At 36.7% G+C, this 27658-nt stretch overlaps 1 long non-coding RNA gene and 1 other non-coding gene across 2 annotated transcripts in view; both read right to left on the bottom strand.

The window, feature by feature from the left end:
- Positions 1-4685: 4685 nt before the first annotated feature.
- Positions 4686-27658, bottom strand: part of LOC115294664 — a 194685-nt gene continuing 171712 nt past the window's right edge. Inside the window, exon 4 of the long non-coding RNA XR_003910041.1 lies at positions 4686-5217. This is a non-coding gene — a long non-coding RNA (uncharacterized LOC115294664). The remainder of the gene's footprint in view (positions 5218-27658) is intronic.
- On the bottom strand, positions 21515-21619 carry LOC115295055. The gene has a single exon (XR_003910288.1). It is a non-coding gene; the product is annotated as a U6 spliceosomal RNA (small nuclear RNA).

The raw sequence follows: 27658 nt of genomic DNA, 5'->3' as shown, positions 1-27658 counted from the left end.
GTTGAAGTCTCTTGTGAATATTAGACTTATTTCCTCAGTGAGTCAGACAGAATGTCAGAGAGATCAATTTATGTGAATACAATTAATAAGGTAATTAAGAAATAGAGACAGCTCAAGAGGATATTGCCTGATAATTAATAACCAGCTGGAAAGGATGAGGATCCTGGGAAACAGTGAATTAAATAAAGATCAGCATAAAGAGTTTCTATCAATAAAATACGGGCTATTCTTTAAGGCAATCAAAGAGTAGCATCTGAAGGCCATCAGCTAACAAATAAAACTTAAACAGAGATTCTTGGAACTGTGTGTCCTATAATCTTATATCCTAGAGAGCCCAGAGAAAGGGGACTATAAATCGGTGGGAAAATGAAAAGGGGGACAACATCATGCGTAGAAAATCACACCTGGTCTGGTGTGAGGGTCCTCTCTCACCTCTGCTAGAGATGAGCTGTATAAATTAGAATGAAGCACTTCACTTCAGAGCCTCAATTTCTTGACTGGTCAAATTGGATGATTGAACTCTGCGACCTTTACGGTTTCTTGCATCTCTAAAATGTGAATTATAAATATAGTTCTTTAACAATGACAACCAAAAAGAGCTAAAGAAATAAGTACTCGAGCCAGAAAAAAGAGTGGTAATTGTTGGCTGTTGGTATTGAACAGGACCAACAGGCAATGAAGGCCCAGATTTTAAAGAAAAAAATCAAAAAGAAAAATATGAAAGGAATCATCTCATTTTCTCCAATCATACATCTGAAAAACAAAAATCAGAAATGAAGTGTGAGACTGTGGTTTCTCTTTGCAGCTCCTGATAATCAGATCATTTACTGTTAGAAGCTACAACTATCAACAAAATGCCCCTTGTTATAAGAAACAACATAAAGCATTGACCTCAAAGTTCAGTCCCCTAAACACTCTGTGATTGGGTAAACACTTCTTTGAAGATAGGCATCAAATATCTTATGCATGTATAGGCAAGCAAGAAAACAAACAGGTACCTGTCCAGACCTCAGTTTACCTCCCACTTCTCCAAAATGCTCTGAACCCTGAAAATCCATGGCCGTTTCTAGAAGTTTTGTTGCTCAGCATGGACTGAAGTGTCACTGGAGGAACTGGGAGAGATAGATGAACTATAAAAGTCAATTTTCCTCAGATCAGGAAGCAAGCCTGTTGCAGGGGTGTGGGGGTGTATCAAGCAGGGAGGGGATCAAAGCCCTGACACAAAGTGATATATGAGAAGAGTAGCAGAAATAAACTGATGGTCTCTTTCTCCTTGGAAACCCAGCATTAGCAGTTGAAGGGAGTCAACTCTGGAGCTTGACATCATCTATTTAGTAGCAGAGCTGGGGGAAGCTATACATTCTGCCAAATTTGGTAATTTTCAGTATTTTGAGGCAACATGAGGGTTTTTAGAACTAGCAAGTAAAATATCAGAGACAACAGCATGGAAACAAGTTACTGAGACAAACAAACAATGAAGTCAAACTGCAGAGACTTCAAAGTCCTTGCCTACTGCAAACCAAAAACATGGTTCCACCCCTTGCTCTCCCTGAACCAAAGGCTGCTGTGCATTTGGGTAGATATGAAGACCTGAAATGTCTTGGTGCTAAACTCTACCCAAGGGTCTCTGATGGTAGGTTGCTCTTCTCCAAAAACACCCAGGCACCAGTAGAAGTGGGTGAGAATGAACATCAAGGCCAGTTTTTGAAGGGAAAAAGGAGTCACTTGGCAATAGGTAGCTAGTGAAGCATGTATAAACAGAGAAGGGTTCTCTTTGGGGCTGAGAGGGATGAAGGGCAAATTGTGAAGTGGGAGGGAAAGCTGCTTGTTGGTATCTTTGAAAATGGCCACGGGAGCATTGGATACCATCTGGCAAGACTGTCTCCTCCCCCTTGACTCATTGAATAGCCCACCAGCCTTTGTAGCACCCTCAGGGCCAACCAGGGACCTCCAAAAATGCCACTGAAGAATCATAATTCCCAGCCCTGAGGTATAACTTGCATCCTTCTATCCCAAGCAGGGCAGTGGGGCATACTTTGAATGGTGATATAAATTCTAAGAGTAGAATTAAATGAGTTAATATATAGAAAGCTCTTAGGAAATGGCCTAGCACAAAGTTAGCACTATAGAGTTAGCCATCAATAGGACCATTTCCCTGACGGGGAAACCAAACACAGAGAACCCAGACAGTCCAACTACCAACTACAGGCTCATAACCATTTCACTCTCAGTCAATAGGGAAGCCAAGAAACCAAGTGCTGAGTCATATGTCAGCCATCCATCATGCAAGGGGAAGACTGATTTCAAATCTACGTTTCTTGACTCCAGATCTGGTATCTTTCCACCTTACCCAGTGGCCCTGCGTTATCATAGCATGTGTGAGAGAACATGTGACCAAGGTGAAGAGGTGTCTGCAACACAGCAATTGGTCCCATCTTTGAACAGAACCATGAATATCTCTATGAGAAGATTATGGCCCTCTGGATCCAAGACATGTAGAAGGAAGAATAGAGTCAATCAGTCCAGAAGCACCATTCCTAAAAATTCACTGAGCTCTTACCATGAAGTTATGTCTGACTGCTATGTTCTGACTCATTAGCAAAGAAGCACTAGTTCCCCACAGGGAGTTCTTTGCATTTAGCCATATATACCAACTTGTGCTTGAAGTCAAAGTAATTGCCCACTCTTGCCCTGGAGAGTTTCAAATACATGGTGACTTGCTAGGTGTCCAGAAATTGATCACTTCATCATCAAATAAACCAGCCAGGGGAGTAATTGCTGCAACAGGAAGGTTAACAGGTGAGAAAATGAATAGTCTCGTGGTTACAAATGTTTTCTGCTGCCATGACTAAAAATGGCTGTGATGGTCTTTTTTTTTTTTTTTAAGTTCATGGGCCTAGATATTTTACTGCTGAAAATGTCAAGCCACTGAGCTATTGTTAGAATAATTGACCACTCCACGATAGCATTTCATGACTGTTTTTTCTGTTGTTAAGAAGTCAGCATTATAGATTCTGAATAAATTTGAGCTACTGCTGATCTGCTTTCCAGCACACAGCATTACTGGCTCTGAAGGCAGCATTAATGTTGCAGACTGTGAATGTATATTATGAATAATACCAGGGTACAAATATTACCAAACCTTTATATGTGTTCTTTGTTTCCTAATAAAACTCTGTAAGGTCCTCCACGGGGCCTGCCTCAGCTAACCCCAGAATTCACTCAGCTTATTAAGTTAATATGGTAACTTGCCACGTCAGGGCTTCTATGATTGTTGCTGCATGCAGTAGGATGTGACAGTTTTTAGAAGTGGCTTATTTAAAAGCTTTGCTTCCTTGGAAGAAGAGTTCATGTAATATGACTAAATTATTATAATCATCATCCATATTCATTAAATAAAATTATTTTTCAAGTATATTACAGAATAAATATGCTAGACTTTAATTCTAAAACAGGACAACACGTTTCTTATGTGGGTATGCCTCACTTTAAATAAACCAGTGGTTTTCTGATCAGTTGACAGCATGTTAAAGTGTTTCTTGGCAATGTCCAAGCTGAGTGATTCCCTCATTGGGCATCTGTTCTCTTACTAGCATCTGTTACTCTGGGGCTTTGTTGACTCAATAAAGTCCCTCCTTAGGCACCAAGAAGATAGCTAGATAATCTTTTGAGACCACCCAGGTTTGGGCAGTTTTCATCCAACAATATCTAAAAAGAGATCTTATGAGTAATATTTCAGAAAATAAATGACCTTATTTGAGAAGAACCAAAGTAAAACTGGAAACAGATTTGCTGGATAATGAAGTTAGAAAAATATCACTTACAGCATATGTAACCCAGGTGTGGCCTTATTTAATCTTTCCTCACAGAGAAATTAGTAAAGTTTTTGGCCCTGGGTGGCTTGGGTTGGAGTGTCAGCCCCTTTCTTGCATCATCCACCTTTGGGATTCCCAATGACACCCTCTATGGGGCTTCTCAGATTCTCTCTGCATTCTCTCAGCCTCTCCCTCTTCCTACAGAAAGTTTTTTTTAAATTACAACAAATGCTGCAGATTTCATGCTGCCCTCTGCACATTTATACATGGATCTATATCGTCATACTGATAGCGTTGCTCCCCTATGGTGCTTTTCTCTGCATCTAGTCTCAGATTCGCATATTTCCTCATTGTTAACCCACTTCCTAGGATAGGTCTCAGCTATATCTCACAATTCTTTTCAGCTAAACTGCAAAGCATCTCCTGGCCTCTGGGGAGTTTGGGGAAAGAGATGGACAGAAAAGATGTCACTTTGAACTCCTAACTATCCTTCAGCTGAGGCACTTCAGCTTTGAGCTCTATTACTTGTAGTGTTTTGTTGAGATTTTATTCCAAACAAGATCTCCTTGCAAACAAACAAATGGAGAAGTTTGAATACTGAAGGCCTCCCTTTCTTTGACAAAGTCACCCCAGGGCCAGGGAACTCACTGTTTGTATTCATTGTTCTGTTTATCTCTTGATGTATTCTAAAACCACTTGAAACTTGGCAGCTTAAAAAGAAAACCATTTTATTGTATCTCCAGATGTTATGGGTTCAGAAATTCAGGCTGGGCTTAGCTGGGTGTTTCTTTTGTTCCCTGTGGCATTGACAGAGTTCCCATGGTGCTATCCAACTCTCAGGTGGGTCTGGGGCAGGGGCAAGAGGTCCAAAACAGCTTCACTGTAACGAGGCTTGAGGGGGATGGCAGAAAGAGTGGGCTTAGCTGGATCTGTCAACACAAGTTCCCACACAAGGCCCCTCTCACATGACAGTGTCAGAGAAGCTAGAACTCTTGTATGGAGGCTGGTGGTTCCCTAAAAGAATGTTCTAAGTGTCAGGAAGTGGAAGCTGACTCTCAAGGCTTTGGCTCAGAAATTGGCATAGTAGTACATCTACTATTATTTTATTGGTTAAAGCAGTTACATGGACTTCCCACATTCAAAGGAAAAAGATAGATCTCTCACAAGAAAAGCAGTATACACATGAAGTCTTCTTTAATATAAGATAGATACAGACCTCTATATGACCCAATGGCCACAGCATCAGGGACTTTACTTCTTCTTCTTCTTCTTCTTCTTCTTCTTCTTCTTCTTCTTCTTCTTCTTCTTCTTTTTTTTTTGGCCTTAGTTCTTTTCCTGGTCTTGTACTGTATACTTGTACTCTAAGATGATCATCCACCCGAATTGACCCATACTTGCCAGTCTGGGGGAATAAGAGCCTCACAGTGTCCATTATATATTTCTGAACTGACTTCCAAGAACACGGACTATTCCCTATCAGTCATTCCAGTATACAAGATGAAGAGGTTTTGCTTTGGTTAGGGTTGCCCAATAAGATACAGGACATCTAGTTAAATTGGAATTTTAGAAAAACAAAAAACCTTTTTTCTGGTATAAGTATTTTGCAAATATTGCATAGAATATACTCATACTAAAATACTTGTTTATGGGGCACCTGGGTGGCTCAGTCAGTTAAGCATCCAACTTCGGCTCAGGTCATGATCTCATGGTTCATGGATTTGAGCCCCTCGTCGGGCTCTGTGCTGACAGCTCAGAATCTGGAGCCTGCTTCAGATTCTGTGTCTCATTCTGCTCTCCCCCACTCATGCTCTGTTTCTCCCTGTCTCTCAAAAATAAATAAATGTTACATATATATATATATGTGTGTGTGTGTATACATATATATATATATAGAGAGAGAGAGAGAGAGAGAGAGTTTGTTTAGTCTCATAGCCTTAATTATTTTACTGAAATGGTTAAAGCAATTACTTATATACATATCAAAGTGCAATAATGGAAACAAAAGCCACAGAATTTCTTTAATTCTTGTACTTTTCTTTCCCATTGCAAGAGGTTTATAATCTCACTGAGTGGATGAGGGTGAGAGGAATTTAGTTCCAAGATTACAACCAACCACCACTTAGCCAAACTATATATGAATGGCTTTTACTGTGTGTGTGTGTGTGTGTGTGTGTGTGTGTGTGTGTGTGTGTGTATATGACAATACCAAATGCTGATGAGGAAACAAAGAGGCTAGAACACTTCTATTTTGCTGGTGACAGTTCTACTTTGGAAAAAAGTTTGACAGTTTCTAGTACACATAAACTTACATGTAGGTTACTCTAGAAACATAAAAACCTATGTTCACACAAAGACCTCCATATGAATGTTTACAATAACTTAATTCATAAATGCTAAAAGCCAAAAACAATCCCTAATTTTCATCAACTGGTGAATAAATTGTTATAGCCACATGGCAATAAAAATAAAGAAAATTACAGATACATGCACCAACATGGATGAATCTCAAGAGCATTATGCTAAAAGAAGAAAGTCAGACTCAAGAGACTAAATACCAAATGACTCAATTAATCGTTATTATTAAAAAGGAAAAGCATTATAGAAACAGAAATCAGATCAGTATATATTGGTAGCTGGACAGGGGAAGGGATTTACTAAAAAGGTTTATAAAAAATTATCCCAGATCTTGACTTTGGTGGTTGTTACATGATTATCTAATGATTTGCCAAAATTCATTAAGCTATATACCTAAAAAGTGTGAATTTTATTGTGTGTAAATTATAGCTCAAAAAAAAGAACAATTAACTTATATCTTTAAACCAGGAAAAAAATAACCAAACAAGATATGAGGGGGTATTGTCCTGAATTTTCATTTGAGTATTGGTTTGGCCATTTCCAGATCTGAAGGCTTTTGACTCTTTAGACTTTTATTGACCATAATACATATCCTAAATATCATATTCAATGGTAGACTTGAAAGTCTATCATCTGTAGCAAATTTTGAGAGAATTTACTTCTACTGACTATGGCATCCACTGTATGTAATAAACAAATGTGTCTCCTATGCAGCTAGAGAGGTCCTAGTTATGTGCCATCTTCAAAGGGATTGAGGAAATAGTCACTTAAATCATTTCGGTGTTTTATGGCTTAGATGAGGAACTGCAATAGATTCTATATCTTATATAGATTAAAACAGCAAAAAAGAAACCACTGAGAATATTAACACAGTGGTAGCCAAATAAGGTTTTTATTCTGAGGACTTCATTTTATGAAGTAGTTGTGAATACCACAAAGGGAAATATGGAAACATTTCTTTTACTACTTTTTCTCTGCAACAGTTCTTTTGCTTTCTTAGTTAGAACATTGACAGAGACAAGTCTCAAAACACAAAGCAAAGACTAATTCTTCAGGGCAGCCAGTGTTTCCCTTTGAACACAGGTTTCTTATCTTTCTTGTTTTGATAATCCTAGTATTTTGATGTAAAACTCCTGAGGTGTTCTGTCAATAAACTAAGCAGTGGTTGTTTTATGAATAGCTAATCTAAGTTCATAAATTGCTCAAGGGGCAGAAAAAAACCTGTGGGTCTTGAGAAATACAACAAAGGAATAACCCTTAGATGAATTTTCTACAGTGACATCTGAGGCATGTCAGGAGATATCTGGCACTAAGCTTACAAACAAGTACTCATCAAGTGAGAGGTAGGGAGAAAATTAATCATAAAATTCATGCAGCATTGGAATTTTAAAGCACAATCTTACTGAGGCAAGTTTTCCATTAAACTATGTCCTGTGAATGTATATGTGAACTGTTGGTTATAATATTAGTTCATATCAGTGTCTTTCACCCAGTGTTTCTGGCAGTAGTGCTTTTATGAAATATGCTATGTCAACAAAGCAGTAACTAGTGTCCAGGAGAGCAGGGAGGAGGCTCATGGCCAACAGGAGCATGGGGTCTGGGCAGGCATGAAGTACAACTTTACCAAAGAGCAGAACATTTTGATGTTTCCCAACACTGTGATTTTTTCTCCCAACCATTTCAATATGCTACTGGAAGCCACAGCCAACCACTTTAAAGTGACTTTATTAGAATATTTCAGTCTTATTAAACTACCTTCCTTTTGGGTGCCTTGTTGATCTGATCCCAGGAACTGAATCAATTCACAAATTAATAGGCCTTTCTATAAATAGAGAATTCCTCTATTCTGCATTTAATTTTTCACATACACACACACACACACACACACACACACACACACACACATCTACCTTACAGTCCCAAGAACTTTGCATGCTATACAAATCTTCTCCCTGACTGAAATTTTTTAAAGTGGTTAATACCCAGATCTTCATTCAAGTATTTGGCATTAAAACTGTATTAGTTTAAATTTCAATTTTAGAAGTCCTAAAAGTTTACTTATAGATTAAATATTCTTTTCACTCAACCCATAGCCAGTGTTTTCCAGTCATCTGTGTATTTGTCAGGCATAGTTTTGATTTGTCCTCAGACACTGGAAAATGATATTAATATTCCTAAATTACAGAGTTGATAATAATAGCTATTCTCTACTATGTATCAGGCCCTGTCACTCTACTTGCATTAATTTATTTGGACTTTACAACAATCCACAGAAGTAGGTATAATGACTTCAGCAATGAGAAATGAAGTAAAACATCCCTGCATTCACAACCCTGTCTCTGCTATCTAGTTGGGCAATTACACTTATCTTGTGTTAGACAATGAGAAACAAAGACGGCCAAAAAGCAATTTGAAACAAAGATGAATTTGTTTTATGGGATTTTCTGGCAAGGAACATCCGCATTACTCAGGTCAGGCAGTTCTCTAACCAAGCAGCAACCGAAAGGACCTGATTTAGAGTCAAAGGAGGAGAAAGGCAATATTCTAAGTCCAAGCTTCTATATTGTGGATTATTTCCCTCGCTTTGAAAAATAGTAATTTGCTGGTTTGAAATCACTGGCACAGAGAAGCCAGGTTTCCAAACAAGTCTAAGATGGGTTACTAAAGATTCCAGTGGGCATAGGGTCATCCAGCAAACATGCTGGATGCACATGCCTAAACTATGGCTAGATTTCTATTTCACATCCAAAAGATACCATGTGACAACCCAACATCTGTATATTGTGGTAGGACTAGAGTCTACCTGGAGTGAAATGGAGGTGGATCAGATGCTTCTACGTTTCTCTATTCTCTGAGGACACAGGCACACTCACTGTGGACCATATGTGATCAGCTCCAGAAATTTCTAATTTGCTTACAAACTTCATATTTGGAAACTATTCTACAAACAGTGCTGCCAAGATTTATACAAAGTGCACAGTAAGCAGAGAAGAAATGTTTTCTTGTGCCTCCTAGGATTTTAAAAACTTGGAATCCTGGCATGGCCATACCACAACTCAAGGAAAAGGGAAAACAGAACAGAAACAAAACAAAACAAAAGCAAGATAGCAATTTTGGACTACCTGAGCCTAGTCCACCTTCGGCCCTTTTGTCACTAGCAAAGGACACCTTTCTAATTCCCACTACTTTATTTTCCTTCTAAGTTAATAGCAGGACATAGAGCATAAAAATATGCCGGCAGCTGGTGTAGCTCCTGTAGAATGTCATCCCAAGAACCATGTTTCACATCAAACATGAAGTGGATGAGATAAGTGCAGACACTACTCCAGGCCTCTCCCTCACTGCCAACAGAATGCAACAACAGTAGCGAATCCATGAAACACAAGCATAAATACATTCTAGTTGGATGTGGAGAAAAACTTAACTCAGGGTAGAAATAAGAAAATTTCTATTAGGTAGCTTCCTTCCCTAACCCTCAATTTTTTCCTTTAGATTGTTCTTTTGTATAAGCAGTTGTTCCCTGAGTCTCCCATTCAAAAAACTAATATTCCTGGAAAAATAAGCACCTAGCCATGTTAACTCCCTGCTCTAAACTTTCTGACTATTAGTAATCCTTTGTTAAATGCCACATTTCATAAAAGACCTACTGAAAAAGAAAGCTGCCTAAATATGTAAAAACTGCAATAATAACAACAAAACTAATGTTCAACTTGTGTATCATAAAGACTTTCTAAGATTGTAAGTCATGGTTCACATTGAAATCTTCTCTAGCCCCAGGACCCATGTGATTTTTAGAACTGACACTGGATGACATAAAAATAATTTAAAATAACACAATACCCAATTACCAAAAAATCCAATATAGAGAAGCAATAGAAAAGTATCAGTGGTGGCCTATGAGAGTAGTCAGCAAGCCTATATGTAACCTGAAGTTGGACCAACTGTCTAGGGTTCTTGTCTCCGAAAACTAGTTAATTCATAATGGAAATGAGGCACAGATAGCCAAGACACATTCACAGCCAAACCCACAGTATTGCAATAGTTTGGATATAGCCAGCACAGCTGATCAGACATCATCAAGAGAGATTTCATTCAACCAGCAGCCAAGGGGTCAGAATTTTACCTAAATATCTCTGTTCAGTTTTTCTCACAGCATTCTTGGTTCACCTGTTACTATATATTTTCAGCAGCTTGATTAGTATAGATTCACCATTCCAGTTATTTTGTAGGAAACAAAAATAGCAAAGCCTTAGTCTCTGTATCCTGATAATTTATCCTCTAGATACAGAAGAATGCTTCAATAGAAAAAAATTTGCAAAGAATTATAAGGCTATATGACAACAACCATAAATTAGTATCTTAAAAACAAGTGCACAATATCTGAAGATTTACATAAAAAGTAATCAAGTTAGGTTTAATAAGAAAAGATCTCTTGAATGGAGACAGTTTCATATTTTATTAAAAATTTTTTTCTCATCTTTTTTAAAAATTTAAATTCAAGTTAGTTAACATATATTGTAGTATTGGCTTCAGGAGTAGAATTTAGTAATTCATCACTTATAAATAACACCCAGTGTTCATCCCAGCAAGTGCCCTCCTTAATGCTGATCACCCATTTAACCCATCCCTCTACCCACTTCCCCTCCAGCAACTCTGAGTTTGTTCTCTGTGTTTAAGAGTCTCTTATGGTTTGCCTCCTACTCTGTTTTTATCTTATTTTATTTTTCTTTTCCTTCCCCTATGTTCATCTGTTTTGTATCTTAAATTCCACATATAAATGAAATCGTATTATATTTGTCCTCTGACTGACTTATTTCGCTTAGCATAATACACTTTAGTTGCATCTACATGGCTGCCAATGGCAAGATTTCATTCTTTTTGTTGATCAAGTAATATTTCAGTGTGTGTGTGTGTAGCAAATTTTCTTATCCATTCATCAGTAAATGGACATTTGGGCTTTTTCCATAATTTGGCACTATTTGTGTAATATGTAAATAGCACTGCTATAAACATTGAGGTGCATGTTCCCTTTCAAATCATCATTTTTGCATCCTTGGGTAGTGCAGTTGCTGGGTCATAGGATAGTTCTATTTTTAACTTTTTGAGGAATATCCGTATGGTTTTCCAGAGTGGCTGTACCAGTTTGCATTCCTACCAACAGTGCAAAAGAGTTCCCCTTTTTCCACATCCTCACCAATATCTGTTGTTTCCTAAGTTCTTAATTTTAGCCATTCTGACAGGTGTGAGGTGGTATCTCAGTGTGGTTTTGATTTGTACTTCCTTGATGACAAGTGATGTTGAGCATCTTTTCATATGTCTGTTAGTCATTTGGATGTCTTCTTTGAAAAAGTTTCTATTCATATATTCTGCCCATTTCTTAACTGGATTATTTGTTTTGGGGGGGGGATTGAGTTTGATAAATTCTTTATAGAGTTTTGATACTAAACCTTTATCTGATATGTCATTTGCAAATATCTTCTCTCATTCTATTGGTTGCCTTTTAGTTTTGTTGTTTGTCTCCTTCACTGTGCAGCAGCTTTTTTATCTTGATGGAGTCCCAATAGTTAATGTCTGCTTTTGTTTTCCTTGCCTCAGGAGACATTTCTAGTATGAAGTTGGTCTAACCAAGGTCAAAAAGGTTTCTGCCTCTGTTCTCCTCTAGAATTTTAATGGTTTCTTGTCTCACATTAGATATTTCATCCATTTTGAGTTTATTTTTGTTTATGGTGTAAGAACGTGGTCCAGTTCCATTCTGGAAAGCATGTTACTGTCTAGTTTTTCCAATACCATTTGCTGAAGGGACTGTCTTTTTCCCATTGGATATTCTTTCCTGCTTTGTCGAAGATTAGTTGGCCATACATTTGTACGTTCATTTCTGGGTTCTCTGCTCTGTTCCATTAATCTATGTTCTGACACATTTTTAAAGGGATTTCACAGACATGGACTTTCAAGAAGAAGAGTGGAAGGTACCAGCATAGGCAGAGATATTGTATTGTTTTGAGTGGAAAAATTTTGTTATGGAAAAATAAAAGAGGATCTAACCAAACCAGAAAATGTAGCAAACATTATAGAAGAAACTGCTGTAATGTGGAATCTGCAATTCAATTAGAGCTTTGTATATTGGGTAGTTTTATTGTTAAAACAACATAGTTTCTCTTAAATAGGAAATACTATTCTCAAATTTTGTGTAAGGCTTTAGATATTTTATAGCATTTATTTTCCCTCTAATTAAAAAAGTAATAACTATTCTTGGTAGAAAATGTGAAAAACACAGTAAAGGACAAAGAAGAGTTTTAAAATCTTCCATTATACCACTACTTACACATAACCACTGTTAATGCTCACAGAATTTCAATCATTTTATTCTGTGTGTGTGTGTGGTTTATATGATATGCTTTGTTAAATACAAAATTGGATATTTTACTGCACATATAGTTTTATATATCTTTTCCACTTTTTTTGAGGTTAGGAAAGGGGCAGAGGGAGAGAGAGAATATCAAGATCATGACCTGAGCTGAATTCAAGAGTAGAATGTTCAACTGACTGAGCCACCCAGGCATCCTATATCTTTTTCATTTTTAATATTTTATAATTAATATATGCTTTATGTGACATTTTTTGTAGGACTTTTTCTATTGCTCTGATTTCATTAATGCTTTTTCCCCCCTAATATCCATTATTTTTCACAAGTAGGAGAAACACTCCAGTTATGTTGTCTGGAAGGAATAATTCTTAGCTGAATGAATCACTTAGCTTGATATTAGCATTATTTTGGTTCCTTAGATTAAAATATTCAGAGATGACTACATTAGTAAAGATTTGATACACCCTGATTCTATGGGATGATAAGGGACTAACTCCTGACTATTTGTTGTAAATTTCTTCTGGGTTTTTAGAGTGTGTTCCTGTTTTACTTTGGGAACTAGAAGTCTTGTCTTCAAATTAATGATATATTTTTCTTTGTCATTGTCAATGTCATTATCAAATCAACTTTATAAAAGAACTGGGTAACACCAAGGACCCATTGGTTCTAAATGTTATATTTTACTACTGCTCTACCATCACTTCCAAAGTCCAGCATATCCCCCTTCCAAAATCAGCTTATCCTACTCAGGCACCAAAGCAGTAGTTCCTTTTTACTACATCTCCATGCTGGGCATACAATTCAAAAGAGAGAGATAAAAAGCACTGTTATGTTAAATGTGGCTATTCAAGATGACAATTCTTTTTCTTCCTGAAAACAAAATATCTATCTATATCTTTCTGTATATCTATCTATCTATCTATCTATCATCTATCTATCTATCTATCTATCATCTTCATTATGTGTTTGAGTCTATTATTGGAAATTGCTATCTCTAGTTTACTTGCTTCAGTATTCAACATAGTAACTGACATCAGGAAGTATCTTTTCACTAAGTAGTGAATTTTCCACAAATAACATTGGAGAATGTTTCCCTATTAACTGATGAAGCTTTCTACTAGGGATGCTCACATGTCCAGCAGTTTTGGCCAGATGTCATAAGCAGATAAATATTTTATGCCTTGTTCTCCCTCTGTTTCTGAAAACTTAAGGAAAAGTTATGGAAATGAAACATTTCAACACAGGTATGAAAATGAGCCCAGGCAAGAAGATGTCTATGCTAGCTGCTACACAGAACTCTTTATCTTTCTCTATCATACAGAGTATGGTGATGCCTGCAAAGCCTCATGGCTAGAAATGTTCAATGTAAAACTGGCAATCCTGACTGATGACTTAGTTTCTCTTTTAATGAGAAAGTGTGTAGAACATATTACTTAGGTTTGGCCACTTGCAAAAATATGGCAAGACAAAATATTTTCAGCACTCAACAAAAATGCTTGTACATTATTCTATTAGACTCTGCAAAGGGAATTTCTTCAAAGACTGGCAGTTTCCTTTTGCTCATAGCAACATATGTTCCTTCTCCACAGATAGGGAAAAACAAATCAGATTGTTTTCCACTTTTTGGGAAATAGAGTGAGAACTGGTTCAGCTGTACTAATGTCAGCTGAACAAAAGGAGTCACTTAAAAACTTAATGCAATTGAGTTTACAGAATTTCAGGAGAAAACTAAAATAATCCCTGAGGTGAACTCTATTGAGGAAGCATAGCGCTAAATTTTTAAAATGGGAACAAGAGATTAGTTTTCTTCTCCATGCTCTCTTCCTTGTGTTTCTTCAAACTATTAAGTGAGTGAATGTACAAAGGAGCTATATATATAAATAAAACACACACACATACACACACACCAGTAGGAAAGATTTAACTTGAGTCAACGCATGAATATAGAGCAAGAGAATTCCAACTTTTTAAAAAGTTGTAAACACTTAAATATTTTATAGAACAATAAATTATAAAGCCTGAGTCACTATGAGTTAATTCAGTAAAATGAGTACTTTAATAGAATAAAACTTACAATAAAAATTGTAATTATGTGTAAGTATATGATAAAGGCCTAAGCTTAAGAACTACACATATTCTATATCCTGCTTGGCATGGCAATAGTAACTGTTTCTGGCCTTCTCTGTAAGGAGAAGTAGAAACTGAAACTCCTAAAGAGTAATGGATCCATAATACAAAGGAACATAGAAAACGTGGTCTGCCCACTTTCGGGAAACTGGACTCTCAGATATAAATGATGCAGCACTAAGAACCACAGATTCTTCCTCGCCCCACAATCATCTTCTCTCATGGCTGCCCTGTTGTCGACATCCTAGGGAGCACCATTAATACTATATTCCATGTAAATGGTGACCACTGGAACCATGCTACAGGACAAAGGTGTCTCCTACCCAAAGAAGAATATCAGAAGTTGGCTATTTGATTCCCCTCTCCCCATGTACACTTCAATTTTTCATTCAAACGTATACTCAACAACCATTTGTCAAGAATTGTTATTAGTTGAGAATCTTTTTGTTAAAATGTCAGAAAACTCAATTCAAAGTATACCTTAATTTAAAAAAGGAATTTATTGTTTTATGCAACTGAATAGTCCACAGTTATACTGGGATTAGCTGGTATCATCAGAATCCTGCGTGTTTTTCCCCACTCCTTGGCCCCACTTCCTCTGTGTTGACTGTTCTTTGACAGTACTTACTTTGTATACTGTGTGGAGCTGTACAAACTACTAAAAGACAAAATTTTCTGTTAATAATCATTTTCTCCTGCCTTTATTAATTCTAAACTCAACATAATTATCTCGTGAGACATTAGCCTATTAGTCAATAGATGAATACATATCTTGAGGAATAAAAGTGACCACACCCTTAAATGAAACAGGCAAGTCAGTCTGAATCAAGAGTGCTAGGGTGAAGCTTGAGCACCTGCATTTCTTAACAGCTTTCTGTATAATATGTATGCATAAGACCACTGGTCTACAAATTCAACAGCACTAAGAACTAGTTTGCCTACATATGTGAAATGTCTAAAAGAATTCAACAGTTACTGTCATATTAAAATATATCTAGGAGCACCTGTGTGGCTCAGTCAGTTAAGTGTCCAGCTCAAGCTCAGGTCATGATCTCACAGTTTGTGGGTTCGAGCCCCACATCGGGCTCTGTGCTGACAGCTAGCTCAGAGCCTGAAGCCTGCTTCAGATTCTGTGTCTCCCTTTCTCTCTGACCCTCCCCTGCTCACACTGTCTCTCTCTGTCTCTCAAAAATAAATAAAAACCATTAAAAATTTTTTAAATATATCTATATTATACTACTGCCAAACTTTTTTACTTGTGGCAGTCCTAAGAGTAGATATTTCATATTTTCCAAAGCACATAGGATCCATAGAAATATCTCAGCTTTTCTTAAATTTTGTTCTCTGTGTTTACTCCTACCTTCAGATAACTTTTATTCACATATAATTTTAGGGGAAAATCTGAGTAAAACCTGAAACCCCAGTATGAATTGTCACAAGTATGTTGGCATGGTATCTTTGAGATATTAACATATTCCCTTTTTCTCCCAGCATTTCCTCCATCCTTTTTTCCCCTTCATTAAAAAACATAATATGACTGAAAGGCAGGATAAAACAAAGCAAAAACAGAGAAGTCTAAGAGTCTTGCTGGCTATAGTTTTTAAGTACTTAAGAATTTAAATGAACTGGGATATCTGGGTGGCTCACTTAGCATCCAACTTTTGATTTCAGATCAGGTCATGATCTCATGGTTTATGAATCTGAGTCCCACCTCAGGCTCTGCACTGACAGCACAGAGCCTGCTTGAGATTCTCTCCCTCCCTGCCCCTCCCTCGCTTGTGCATGCATGTGCTTGCTCTCTCTTTCAAAATACATAAATAAATAAACTTTAAAAATAAAAAAGAACTTAAATGGACAATATCTGGAGTAGAGATAAAACACTCAGAAAAAATAAGAAAAATTTCTTACTATCACCTCCACCTACCACCTCTACCACACAAATACAGACTAGAAATAGGTCTCCTAATTGATGATAATAGGAGAGATTTTGGAAGGTCCTATAAGGAAGACCTGATGAGGTCAGGACCCCTGAAGAGAAGGCATAACTGTAATAAGTTTAAGATGAGAATACAGAAAACCCAGAGTCTCTCACGCTTCCTTACTCCCAAAGCTTGGCACAAAAACAGCAAAAATTTTCCTGTGCCCCACCCACTCATCTCCACCAAGACTAGCACAGAAGTAAGAGAAAGAAATGGAGAAGCAAAGAGAGCCACATGGACACACATAGAATTTTAGAATGTCTTGACTCAGCTGACTAAAACTCTTGGTCATCTGACATGTGCTAAATCTGTCTTCTGGAGAAAAATGAATTTGGCAAAGATGGACTGTCATTTAAAGAGTGTAGAACCAAAAAACTTGAGCATTCCATTCCTAAAAGATAATTTGTGTATATTACAGAAGGAAGAAAAAAAAGGATTATTGACAAAGCCTTTACACCTATTCATAAGAATTTTTATATGCTTGTGTACTAAATATCTATTGCTGCAATAACACATTATCCTCAGACTTAATGGCTTAACATTATAATAATTATTTATTATCTTGACGGCTTCTGTAGGTCAAGAATATAAGAATGTCTTGGTAGCATTTTGGCTTATGCTTTCTCATGAGTTAAAATGTCAGCTAAGACTACACTCATCTGGCAACTCAACTAAATTTGAAAGATCTAATTTCCAAGATAGTTCACTCACATGACTAGCAAGTGCACCTTTGCTGTTAGCAATTGGCCTCAATTCCTCTCCTTCACACAGTTGTCTGAGGGTTCTCATAACATGGTGGCTGGCTTCCCTCAGGAGAGAGGTTGAACAGAAGGCAAGGCGGAAGCTGCAATGTCTTTTATGCCAAGCTTCAGAAATTGTACTTTGTAATTTCCTCAAGCTCCTATTGGTTACACAAGTCAAGCCTACTAATTTTGGGAGGAAATCACACAAGATCAAGAATGCCAGAGGGGATGGCTCATTAGACACCCTGAAGATTGGCTACCACAGCTTGCTACTTTGTATTATTTCCACTACATAATAAAGGATGTTTGCTCCAAATGAAAAAGAAAACATTCTAATGCCATCCTGTCAATCATCTCCAATATAAAAGAGAAAAGGAGTTAACCTCACTGTCAAAAGGAAGCAGTGATTAGGGTGTGTTTTTTTTAACTTAACTCTGAATGAACTTTTTGTCCATTTCCCAAAAGCAAGTCATCACGTGGCTATAGAAATCTTCATCTTTGTTGCTTAGACCAAAAAAAAAAAAACCACACAAAAAACCCCCATGAAACCTCATTAGTAAAGCATTGGGAAATCAGTGTGGATATATCTGATTTTAATTTTATTTTCAATGGAAAATAAAAGAAGAATTGCTATAAAAATTCTTCTGATTAAGGCACCTAGGGGTCTCAGTTAGTTGAGCAAATGATTCTTCGTCTGCACTCAGGTCTTGATCTGGGTTTGTGGAATCAGCCCTCACATTGGGCTCTGCACTGAGCCTGAGCATGGAGCCTGCTTGGGATTTTCTCTCTTTCTCCCTCTGCCCTTCTCCCCCATTCACACACACACACACACTCTCTCTCTCAAAACAAAAACAAAACCAATCAAAAACAAAAACAATTTAAAAATGTAAAAAAACCTCAATAGACAAACAAACAAAACTGTTCTGATTAATATGTTTCCTAAAATCCTAACCTTCTACTCATTGCTTTATGAAAATAGTCAGCTAACTTAGGACCTGGCAAGAAGAAGAGAGTTTTTCCTGATCTCTGTCCAAAGAATTACTAGCAGCAACTGGTGTTTACGAACAACTAAGGGAGAACTTTTCTACTCCCACCTGTATGCCCTGGTATTGTGTAAGGCCCCCAAACCTGCGTATAACCCTGGAAAGAAAACACACACAGCACAACTTAATCCATTCAGCTACTACATTTAGCCAATTTGATTTTTTAAAAGAAGTCTTCAAGAAGGTTTTAAACAAAATTATGTAGTAGATTCTTACTTCTATAAAGAAAACCAACAACTGGGTTGTCTGGGTAGCTCAGTTGGTTAGGTGTTCCCCTTCACCTCAGGGCATGATCTCATGGTCTGTGGGTTTGAGCCCCGCATCAGGCTCTGTGCTGACAGCTCAAAGCCTGGAGCCTGCTTAGGATTCTGTGTGTCCCTCTCTCTCTGCCCCTCCCCTGCCGGTGCTCTGTTTCTCTCAAAAATGCATAAAAACATTGAAAAAATTTTAAAAAGAATGGCAACAATAGTAAAATAAATCATTTGTATGTTAAGCACCATACTAGGCATATTTTTTTCATCTCATTTGTCTCCCCTGAGACACAACTGAAAATTGTGCATTATTATTTTCTAATTTTTACATGTGAAATCTTAGAGTTAAAAAGGTTAAATAACTTACTGAAAAATATTTAGTAAAGTAATTGCAGCAATTCCTGACTCCAAAACCTGTGTTCACTCCACTAAGCACATCATCTCCAAAGAAGTGGTCTCCTTTTTGAAGAGGAAGGCAAGGCATATCTAAAATATTTTGAGAAAAATATTTACAACAGAAATATTATATGTATAGCATAGGAAGAGAAAAAAGTCAGCTTTTTCCAAGCAATACAAATGGAATAAGCCAAAAAACTTTGCTTCATGTATTCAAGAATAGTATTTTACTTGTTCTTGTAACATAGTCATATACCCATAGTTTCCTAGTCCTTTGGAAAATGAGATAGTTCATATAAATAAATTAATTAATTAATAAATATTATTTAAAAATGAAGAGGTTTATTATTTTAATACATACACTTAGGAGTCAATATTAATCTACTCATGATTATATAATTACTATGTTGTCACTTCATTCTGTGCAGTTGTATCACTCCTCAGAAACTGCTTTATTCAATGTAATTAATATACAGTGTTATATTAGTTTCAGGGATACAACAAAATGATTCAACAATTCTACCCATTGCTCAGGGCTCATCACAATATGTACTGTTAATCCCATTCACTTATTTCACCCATACTCCCACCCACCTCTCTTCTGACAAGTATCAGATTGTTGTCTGTATTTAAGAGTCTGGGTTTTTTTGTTTGTCTCTTTTTTTCTTTGTTCCTTTGTTTTCTTAAATTCCACAGATGACTGAAATCACATGGTTTCTTTGGTTGACTTATTAATTTAGCAGTATACCTCCTAGGTCTAGCAGTATACAATCTATGTTTTTGCAAACAGCAAGATTTCACTCTTTTTTATAGTTGACTAATATTCCAGTGTGTGTGTGTGCGTGAGTGTGTGTGTGTGTGTGTGTGTGTGTATGCTACTTCTTTACCCACTCCTCTACCAATGGACCCTTGAGCTGCTCCCATATCTTGGTTATTGTAAATAATGCTGGAATAAACATAGGGAGGCATATAACTTTTCCAGTTAGTGTTTTCATTTTCTTTGGATAAAGAAATTCCAGTAATGGAATTACTGGATCATATGGTAATTCTGTTTTTAATTTTTACAGACCTTTATACTATGTCCCACAGTGGCTATACCAGCTTGCATTCCCAACAACAAAAAATTCCCATATTTTTCTCTGCATTTTTGCAAATACTTGGTATCTCTTGTGTTTTTAATTTTAGCCATTTGATAGGTCCATGGTGATATCTCATTGTGGTTTTGACTTGCATTTCCCTGATGATGAGTGATGATCATCTTTTCGTATTTCTGTTGGCCATTTGTATTCCTTCATTGAAAAATGTCTATCCAGGTCCTCTGCCCATTTTTAATCAGAATATTTGTGGGTTTTGAGAGTGTTGCATAAATTCTTTATATATTTTGGATATTAACCCCTTATTGGATATATCATTTGCAAATTCCTTTTCTCATTTAGTAGGTTGTCTTTTGTTTTGTTGATGCTTTCTTTCACTGTGCAAAAGCTTTTTATTTTGATTTTTGTTTCCCCTGCCTGAGGAGACTAGAAAAATTTGCTACAGCTGATAAGAATGAGATTACTTCCTCTGTTTTCTTCTAGGAATGTTATAGTTCAATTCTCACATGTAGGTCCTTAGGCCATTTTTAGTTTATTTTTGTGAATGATGTTAGAAAGTGGTCCAGTTTCCCCAACGTCATTTGTTGAAGAGAGTGTCTTTTCCCCATTGTATCTTTTTGCCTCACTTGTCATAGATTAATTGACCATATAAGTCTGGCTTTATTTTCTGGGCTCTCTATTCTAGTCTATTAACCTATGTGTCATTTTTGTGTCAGTACCATTCTGTTTTGATAACTACAGCTTTGTAGTACATCTTGAAACCTGTGACTGTGATACCTCCAGCTTTGGTTTTCTTTTCCAAGACTGCTTTTGTTATTTTGGGTTTTTTGTGGTTCCATACATATTTTAGGATTACTTGCTCTAGTTCTGTGAAAAATGCTATTCATATTTTGATAGAGATTGCATTAAATTTGTATATTGCTTTGGCTAGTATGGACATTTTAATAATATTGGCTCTTCCAACCCATGAGCATGGAACATCCTTCATTTATTTGTGTTATCATTAATATCTTTCATCAGGGTTTTACAGTTTTTGGAGTATAGACCTTCCACCTCCTTGGTTAAGTTTATTCTTAGGTATTTTATGCTTTTTAGTTCAATTGTAAGTGGGATTGTTTTCTTCTCTTTCTGCTATTTCATCATTAGTGTATAAAAATGCAACTAGTTTCTGAATATTAATTTTGTGTCCTATGACTTTATTGAGTTTATTGATCAGTTCTAGTAGTTTTTTAGTGGATTCTTTAGGGTTTTCTATATGCAATATCATGTCATCTGCAAATAGTGAAAGTTTTACCTCTTCCGTACTAGTAGGGATGCCTTTGATTGAATATATTGATTGATTGATTTTTTAATATGGTACATTTCATGAATTTGTATGTCTTTCATGCATAGAGGCCATGCTAATCTTCACTGTATCATTCCAATATTTTAGTATATATGCTGCATAAGCAAGCACTATTTCATTTTGCTGTCTGATTGCTGTGGCTAGGACTTCCAGTATTAAGTAAGAGTGGACATCCTTGCCTTTTTCCTGATCTTAGAGGAAAAGCTCTCAGTTTTCCCACTGAGTATGACATTAGCTGTGGGTGTTTCATCTTTGGCCTTTATTATGTTGAAGTAAGTGTTCCCTACAAACCTACTTTGTTGACAGGTTCTTTAAAAAATATTTACTTATTTTGAGAGAGCGCATGCGCAGGTGCACACATACAAATGCAGGGGGGAGGGGCAGAAAGAGAGAGACAGAGAGAATCTCAAGCAGGCTCTACACAGTTAGCACAGAGCCGAAGGTGGGGCTTGAACTCAGGTGCTGTGAGATCATGACCTGAGCCTAAATCAAGAGCCCAAAGCTCAAGGAACTGAGCCACAGAGGCACCCTATGTGACAGTTTTTATCATGAATAAATGTTGTAGTTTGTCAACTGCTTTTTCTGCATCTATTTAAATGATCATATGGTTTTTATCCTTTCTTTTATTGATGTGATATATCACATTGATTGATTTGCCAATACTGAAGCATTCTTGTATCTCTGAAATAATTCCCACTTGATTGAGGTGAATAATTTTTTTAATGTATTGTTGGATTCAGTTTGCTAATACTTTATGGGGGACTTTTGCATCTATGTTCATCCAAGCTCTTGGCCTGTATTTTACTTCTTTTAAACTGTCACTGCTCAGAAATTTTTGAAATGGCTTTTTTGCAAATTTTTCAAGAAGAAATATTTTTTAAGTTGTTAGAATTCTGTTCTCCAATGACTTCTTTTCAGTACTGCTGTACCTCACCAGCAGCTGGCTGGCATTGATGAGAAAACAAAACTAATTATGCAATTATTATGAAACTCTGTTCAAAGGTACTTTCTACTTTACAAGTAAGTGGCAGGGGCTGGGCAAGGAACCAGTACCCTTGCCCCGTGTGACTTCCTTCAAAGTATCTGCAGACATATAAGAAAATTTATAGCATTCATTCATTGGGCATCCGAGATTTTCTTTCTCTTAAGGGTCAGATTCACTGTGCAGCTTAATAGCCAAAATCCTTCCCACAAAATAAAGATAGAAATTCCATCTGAAACTCAAAACAGCTTTTTGAAAAGTAAAATTTTTAAGGTTTAGCATATTTATGGCTTATTTCACTATCTTCAGGGTTTGGCTAATTCCAAAGGCAGAATTCATACTCAAAAATCCCACCAGAAAAAGGTTGTCTGTTTCTGGGGCTACCAAAAATACTGAAGTTCCTTTCGTAGGATGACTTTCATCAATCTTAAAAAGACAACAGATATGACTGCACTTTAAATACTCAGTTATTTGAATTTTTTAATCTCTTGTAAGTGCCACTACCTATTAAAAATGTGATTTTCTTTTTTAGATGTGTTGACTTTCAATAGAATCTAGAACAGAAGTAGATAAATTTTCAATGTCCGTATTTAAAAAGCTTTCTTTAATTCTTACATTCAATAGAGGATTAAGGCAAATAAAGCTGAGGGTTACATGGAACCCGACACCCCAGGAAAGAATCCCAGGGTGTGCTTATTGGTTTTTCCTAACCATTTTCTTTATGGGTTTATTTCACATCGATCTCACACCTTGGATAAAATACAGGTCTGAAGGGTCACTTGAATGAGAGACTTTCCTCTTTAAAACATGGAATAGAAATTGAGGGCTTTGATATTGTCATGGAAATGACTCTGTATATAGGGCTCAAAGGCCTATTTTTCAAACCAGAATGAACTGAAACAATGTTTTCTTTTTCTTTTCAGATTATGAGATTGGAGTTTGGGTATGGAGGACCTCTGGTCAAGATAGTGGGAGAAAATGGGGAGAAAAGAGTGTGTCTGAGATAATTCCTCTCACATATGCAGCAAATTGTATAGCACAGCTTTTTTCAAAAAAGATGCTTGTCTTGTCCTTTAGGTGCACGAATACAGCCTGTTGAGAACGGGGGAGGAAAGGTAAGAAGATAAGAAAAAATGGAACAGACCATTTGTCTCTGAGTCTTAGTTTTAAAAGGCAAGATTCGTACTGGAAAATATGACACACACAAACATTTAAAAAATTCTACTTTTCAAAGTAATTGATTTTTTAAGTTGGATTTAAGAAAGAAATAGATAATGTATCAGCAAATATTTAAATACCTAGTTAAGTCAGTGTTTATTTTGGTGTTTGCATCATGTAGAATTTTATTTTCTTTTAAGAAACTGTGAATAAATAAAACTTGGTTTTCTTAAATAAAAAATTTAAAAAAGAATAGATGGAAGACAAGGAAATGACAATGAATTGTTGCTTTTAAAAATACCCTCATACTGAGACTATTAAATGGGATTTCAAGTGTTACGATCTCAATGTTATCTTAATTTCTGGCCTTTTTAGCAACTTTTAAAAATAAAAGTGCAAGTATCCTCCCCATTTCAGACAAATCAAAAATTTTTAGAGCAACCAACTTAGAGAAAAATACCTAGATTTAAAGTTTGAGGATAATTTAATGCTAGTAATATTGATTACTGGTGCAAAATATGGTGTTTTCAAAGTCATACAGTCCATATCCTTCCCCTCACTTTAGGGGCACATTCTTTTATAAAACACTCTTATCAGCTCTTTTAATATTTGTTCTTTGAGCCTAGGAAAAAGGTATAGAAATTGCTCACAGCATCCATCCATTGACCTCACCTTGATCTTCAAGAAAAAGGTAATGTCTTGTCACTGCTAAACAAGCTTGGGAAATACTTCTGTTGGTCACCTACCTTGTGGCAACTAGAGGCAGTCTAAAAATCATTTAAAATATCTTAGAATGGGGTGCCTGGGTATCTTAGTTGGTTAAGCAACAGACTTCAGCTCAGGTCATGATCTCACAGTCTATGAGTTGAGCCCTATGTCAGGTTCTGTGCTGACAGCTCAGAGCCTGGAGCCTGCTTCACATTCTGTGTCACTCTCTTTCTCTGCCCCTCCCCACTCATGCTTTCTCTATCTCTCAAAGTAGATAAACATTAAAAAATTAAAAAAATAATAAAACATCTTAGAATGAGAGAAAAAGAACAGTTACTACTGAATTTTAATAGTAGGAAGTTCCATTTTAAAGTAGTGCAGCTAAATGGAATGAGTATCTAAATTAATTTGAACTCCATTGGTTTATGCCCAAAGGCAATTCATATTATATGGAAGCAGACTTTTAGGTGAGAGGCCTCTGTTTTTGTGTTAAAATCTGCAACTGTCTTTAGCCTCACTTCTAATTCAGTTGTGTCCATCCCAGTGAAAGAATAGAGTGATTCGCTATTCTCTCTATTCAAAGACATGCCTTCCATTAGAGGTACATTCATAAATGTCTGAGAAGTGTGCTTTTAACATTAATCAAGAAATTACATAAAATGAATCGAATGTAACCTCTATTGAAGATTAATATTTAATACATAGCACCTATAAAGATAATATGATTCTATCTTCAACAGACAAAAACAAAATAAAGCACTGAGTAGTTCACAAAAATAATAGGAAGAGAAGAAAACAGAAAGAAAAAAAAGATTGGTGTTATTTTCCAAAATGAGGATTAGGCAAAATAAGAAAACGACATAAAGATTGAAATTAAGATTCAGGAAACACTTAAATCCTAGATATATCTCACAGTCTTAAATTTCTCTCTATATTAAAAAGGCTGGGTCCTTTCCTAGAAGCCTCCTGCCAGTATAAGGACTTAGGTAAAGGTGGAAAAAATGGTGCCTTTAAAAAAACACTGAACTTATAAAGGACAGTAACAGGAATTTCTTTTGTAAAGAAAAATCAAATACTCTCTCTAGCGCCAAAGACCTTAATCAATCAATCAAGCCTGAAAGAAGAAAAAATCTTAAATTTGTATAGTTCTTCTTAGTTCACAAAGCTTTTTCAGTAATTCTATTCCCTTTACCTATCCATTGTCTTCATAGTCATTGTGATATTAAATTATGAAATCTTCTTCATTGTTGATACCTGACATGTTAGACATTTATTTGCTTATGTCTTTATTATCTTCCTCCGACTGCTAAAATGTAAGCTCCATAAAAGTATGGATGTTACCCTGAATTTTTCACTTCTATATCCCCAGCATCTAGAACAGTGCTTGGTGCATAGACAATAGATCTTTACTTAACGTGAGTTAACATGAGTAAATGAGGTAAATCAATCGATAAATACTATTGCATTCAAACTTTGAAACCTCCTGGGAAAAAGACATGTATTTCTCAGCACCTTTACAGATGAGGAAACCAAGACTCAAAACAGTAAATTATTTGTAGTAGTATAAACAGTTAAATGGGGTCAGAGTTATAATTAGAAAGAACCAGGTCCTGGGGCACCTGGGTGGCTCAGTCGGTTGAGCGTCCAACTTTGGTTCAGGGGGTTTGAGCCCTGCATCAGGCTCTGTGCTGACAGCTCCGTGCCTGGAGCCTGCTTCAGAGTGATTCTCCCTCTCTCTCTCTCTGTCCTTTCCCCACTTGCACTCTCTCTCTCCTTCTTTCTCAAAAAAATAAATAAATAAACATTTTAAAAAATAAAAAGAAAGAAAGAAAGGAAGAAAGAAACAACGAGTGAGCCAGGTCCCTTGTAGCACCTGTGCAAAGGGACTAGGTTAAGGGTGGGTGGTCAAAGATCACTGCCATCAGTAATTTCACTTTTTACTTTTCATGAAGATGCAAAGATGCAAGAGAAAAAAATGAATAAATTCAAGTCCTTCTCTAAAATGATAGCTATCATGCTTTCTCAGCTTTCTTTCCTCTTTGATCACTTCCGAAATTAAATTTCCCTGCTGATGTGTTTGTTGTCTGAGCACCCACTTTGTGTTCACAATTTCTCTCCTAGTATCTTATTTTCTATCCTATATAATTACTATGGGCTACAGATATCAGTTGTTGAGCCTCTACTACACAATATTAGGAATTTTTCACCTGTCCCCTCACTGTCAGGAAACTGCAGATCCATCAGGCTTCAAAGAGAGACTCTTTCCCCACCAGGCTGCCTCTCTGTCAAGACCTGGCTCCTTAGAAGCAGCTCTTGGGAGGCCCACAACAGAGTCCACCATTACCATTGACAAAGGAACTCAGCAAAATAATAGCCCTCTACTGGTTAGCTGCAGGAGTGTTATGGCATAGAAGTGTGACATGGGCACACTGATTATTAGCACTCCAGGGTTCCTACCAGGTGGGAGGTATCTGAAGCTACCCCCCTCCCACCCACCAGGATTTGATTTACTATTGCTGTGTGAAAGAAGGTAATGATCCAGCCAATAATTATTTTGGCAGCACTCAGTCCCTGATGGTAATGGGTGGATCAACTCTATCCTTCTCCTTCACCAGTTACACCAAAACAGTTTTGTAAAGATAGCATGCTATCCTGCACTTCCACCCTCTGCTGTTTCTTTCCTTTTCTTCTTAGTGAACACTAAGTTCATTCCTTTGAGAGCTAGTAGTAAGCAGCTCCAGAAGAGGATCCTTCGTGATTCTCACATCCCACCTAACAGCCCATGCAGATTCTGCCTTTAAACATTTTCACTAGAGTTCAATTTGGCACTTTCTAAACAATGGCTTAAGAAATGGGAGAGGGGGCACAGATATTTCAGTAATCAGGTTTCTGTCATTAAAAAATGCTAATCAGACCATAAAAATAAATTCTTTCTGAACCTGGCCTTCAGTTACTAACATTTTGTGAAGTCATTTGAGAAAACAACCAAGTTAAATAAACAGGTTCTCTTGTGGATTTATGACACCGGACAAGAAAGATATAGTTGCTTGGTATAAGGCCAAGTTCTGAGCTCCAAGGGGCTTCTGCATATATATAAAGACAAATAGAAGCTTCAGAAGGGTGTCCTAGGACAGGGCTGAGGTCAGGGTATTTCTTTCAATTGTTAAACAGTGTGTGCTGCATTGAGCTTTAGTCTAGACAAGATGGAGATGATGCTAAGACTATTCTTCAGCAAAGATGAACCTCACGGCTCCAAGAACAGAAAAAGCCCTGCCAATCAGGTCAGAGAGATGGGAAA

This window comes from Suricata suricatta, chromosome 6, assembly GCF_006229205.1.
Source record: "Suricata suricatta isolate VVHF042 chromosome 6, meerkat_22Aug2017_6uvM2_HiC, whole genome shotgun sequence".
NCBI classification, from domain to species: domain Eukaryota; kingdom Metazoa; phylum Chordata; class Mammalia; order Carnivora; family Herpestidae; genus Suricata; species Suricata suricatta.
This window is presented reverse-complemented; position numbering and strand designations above follow the sequence as displayed.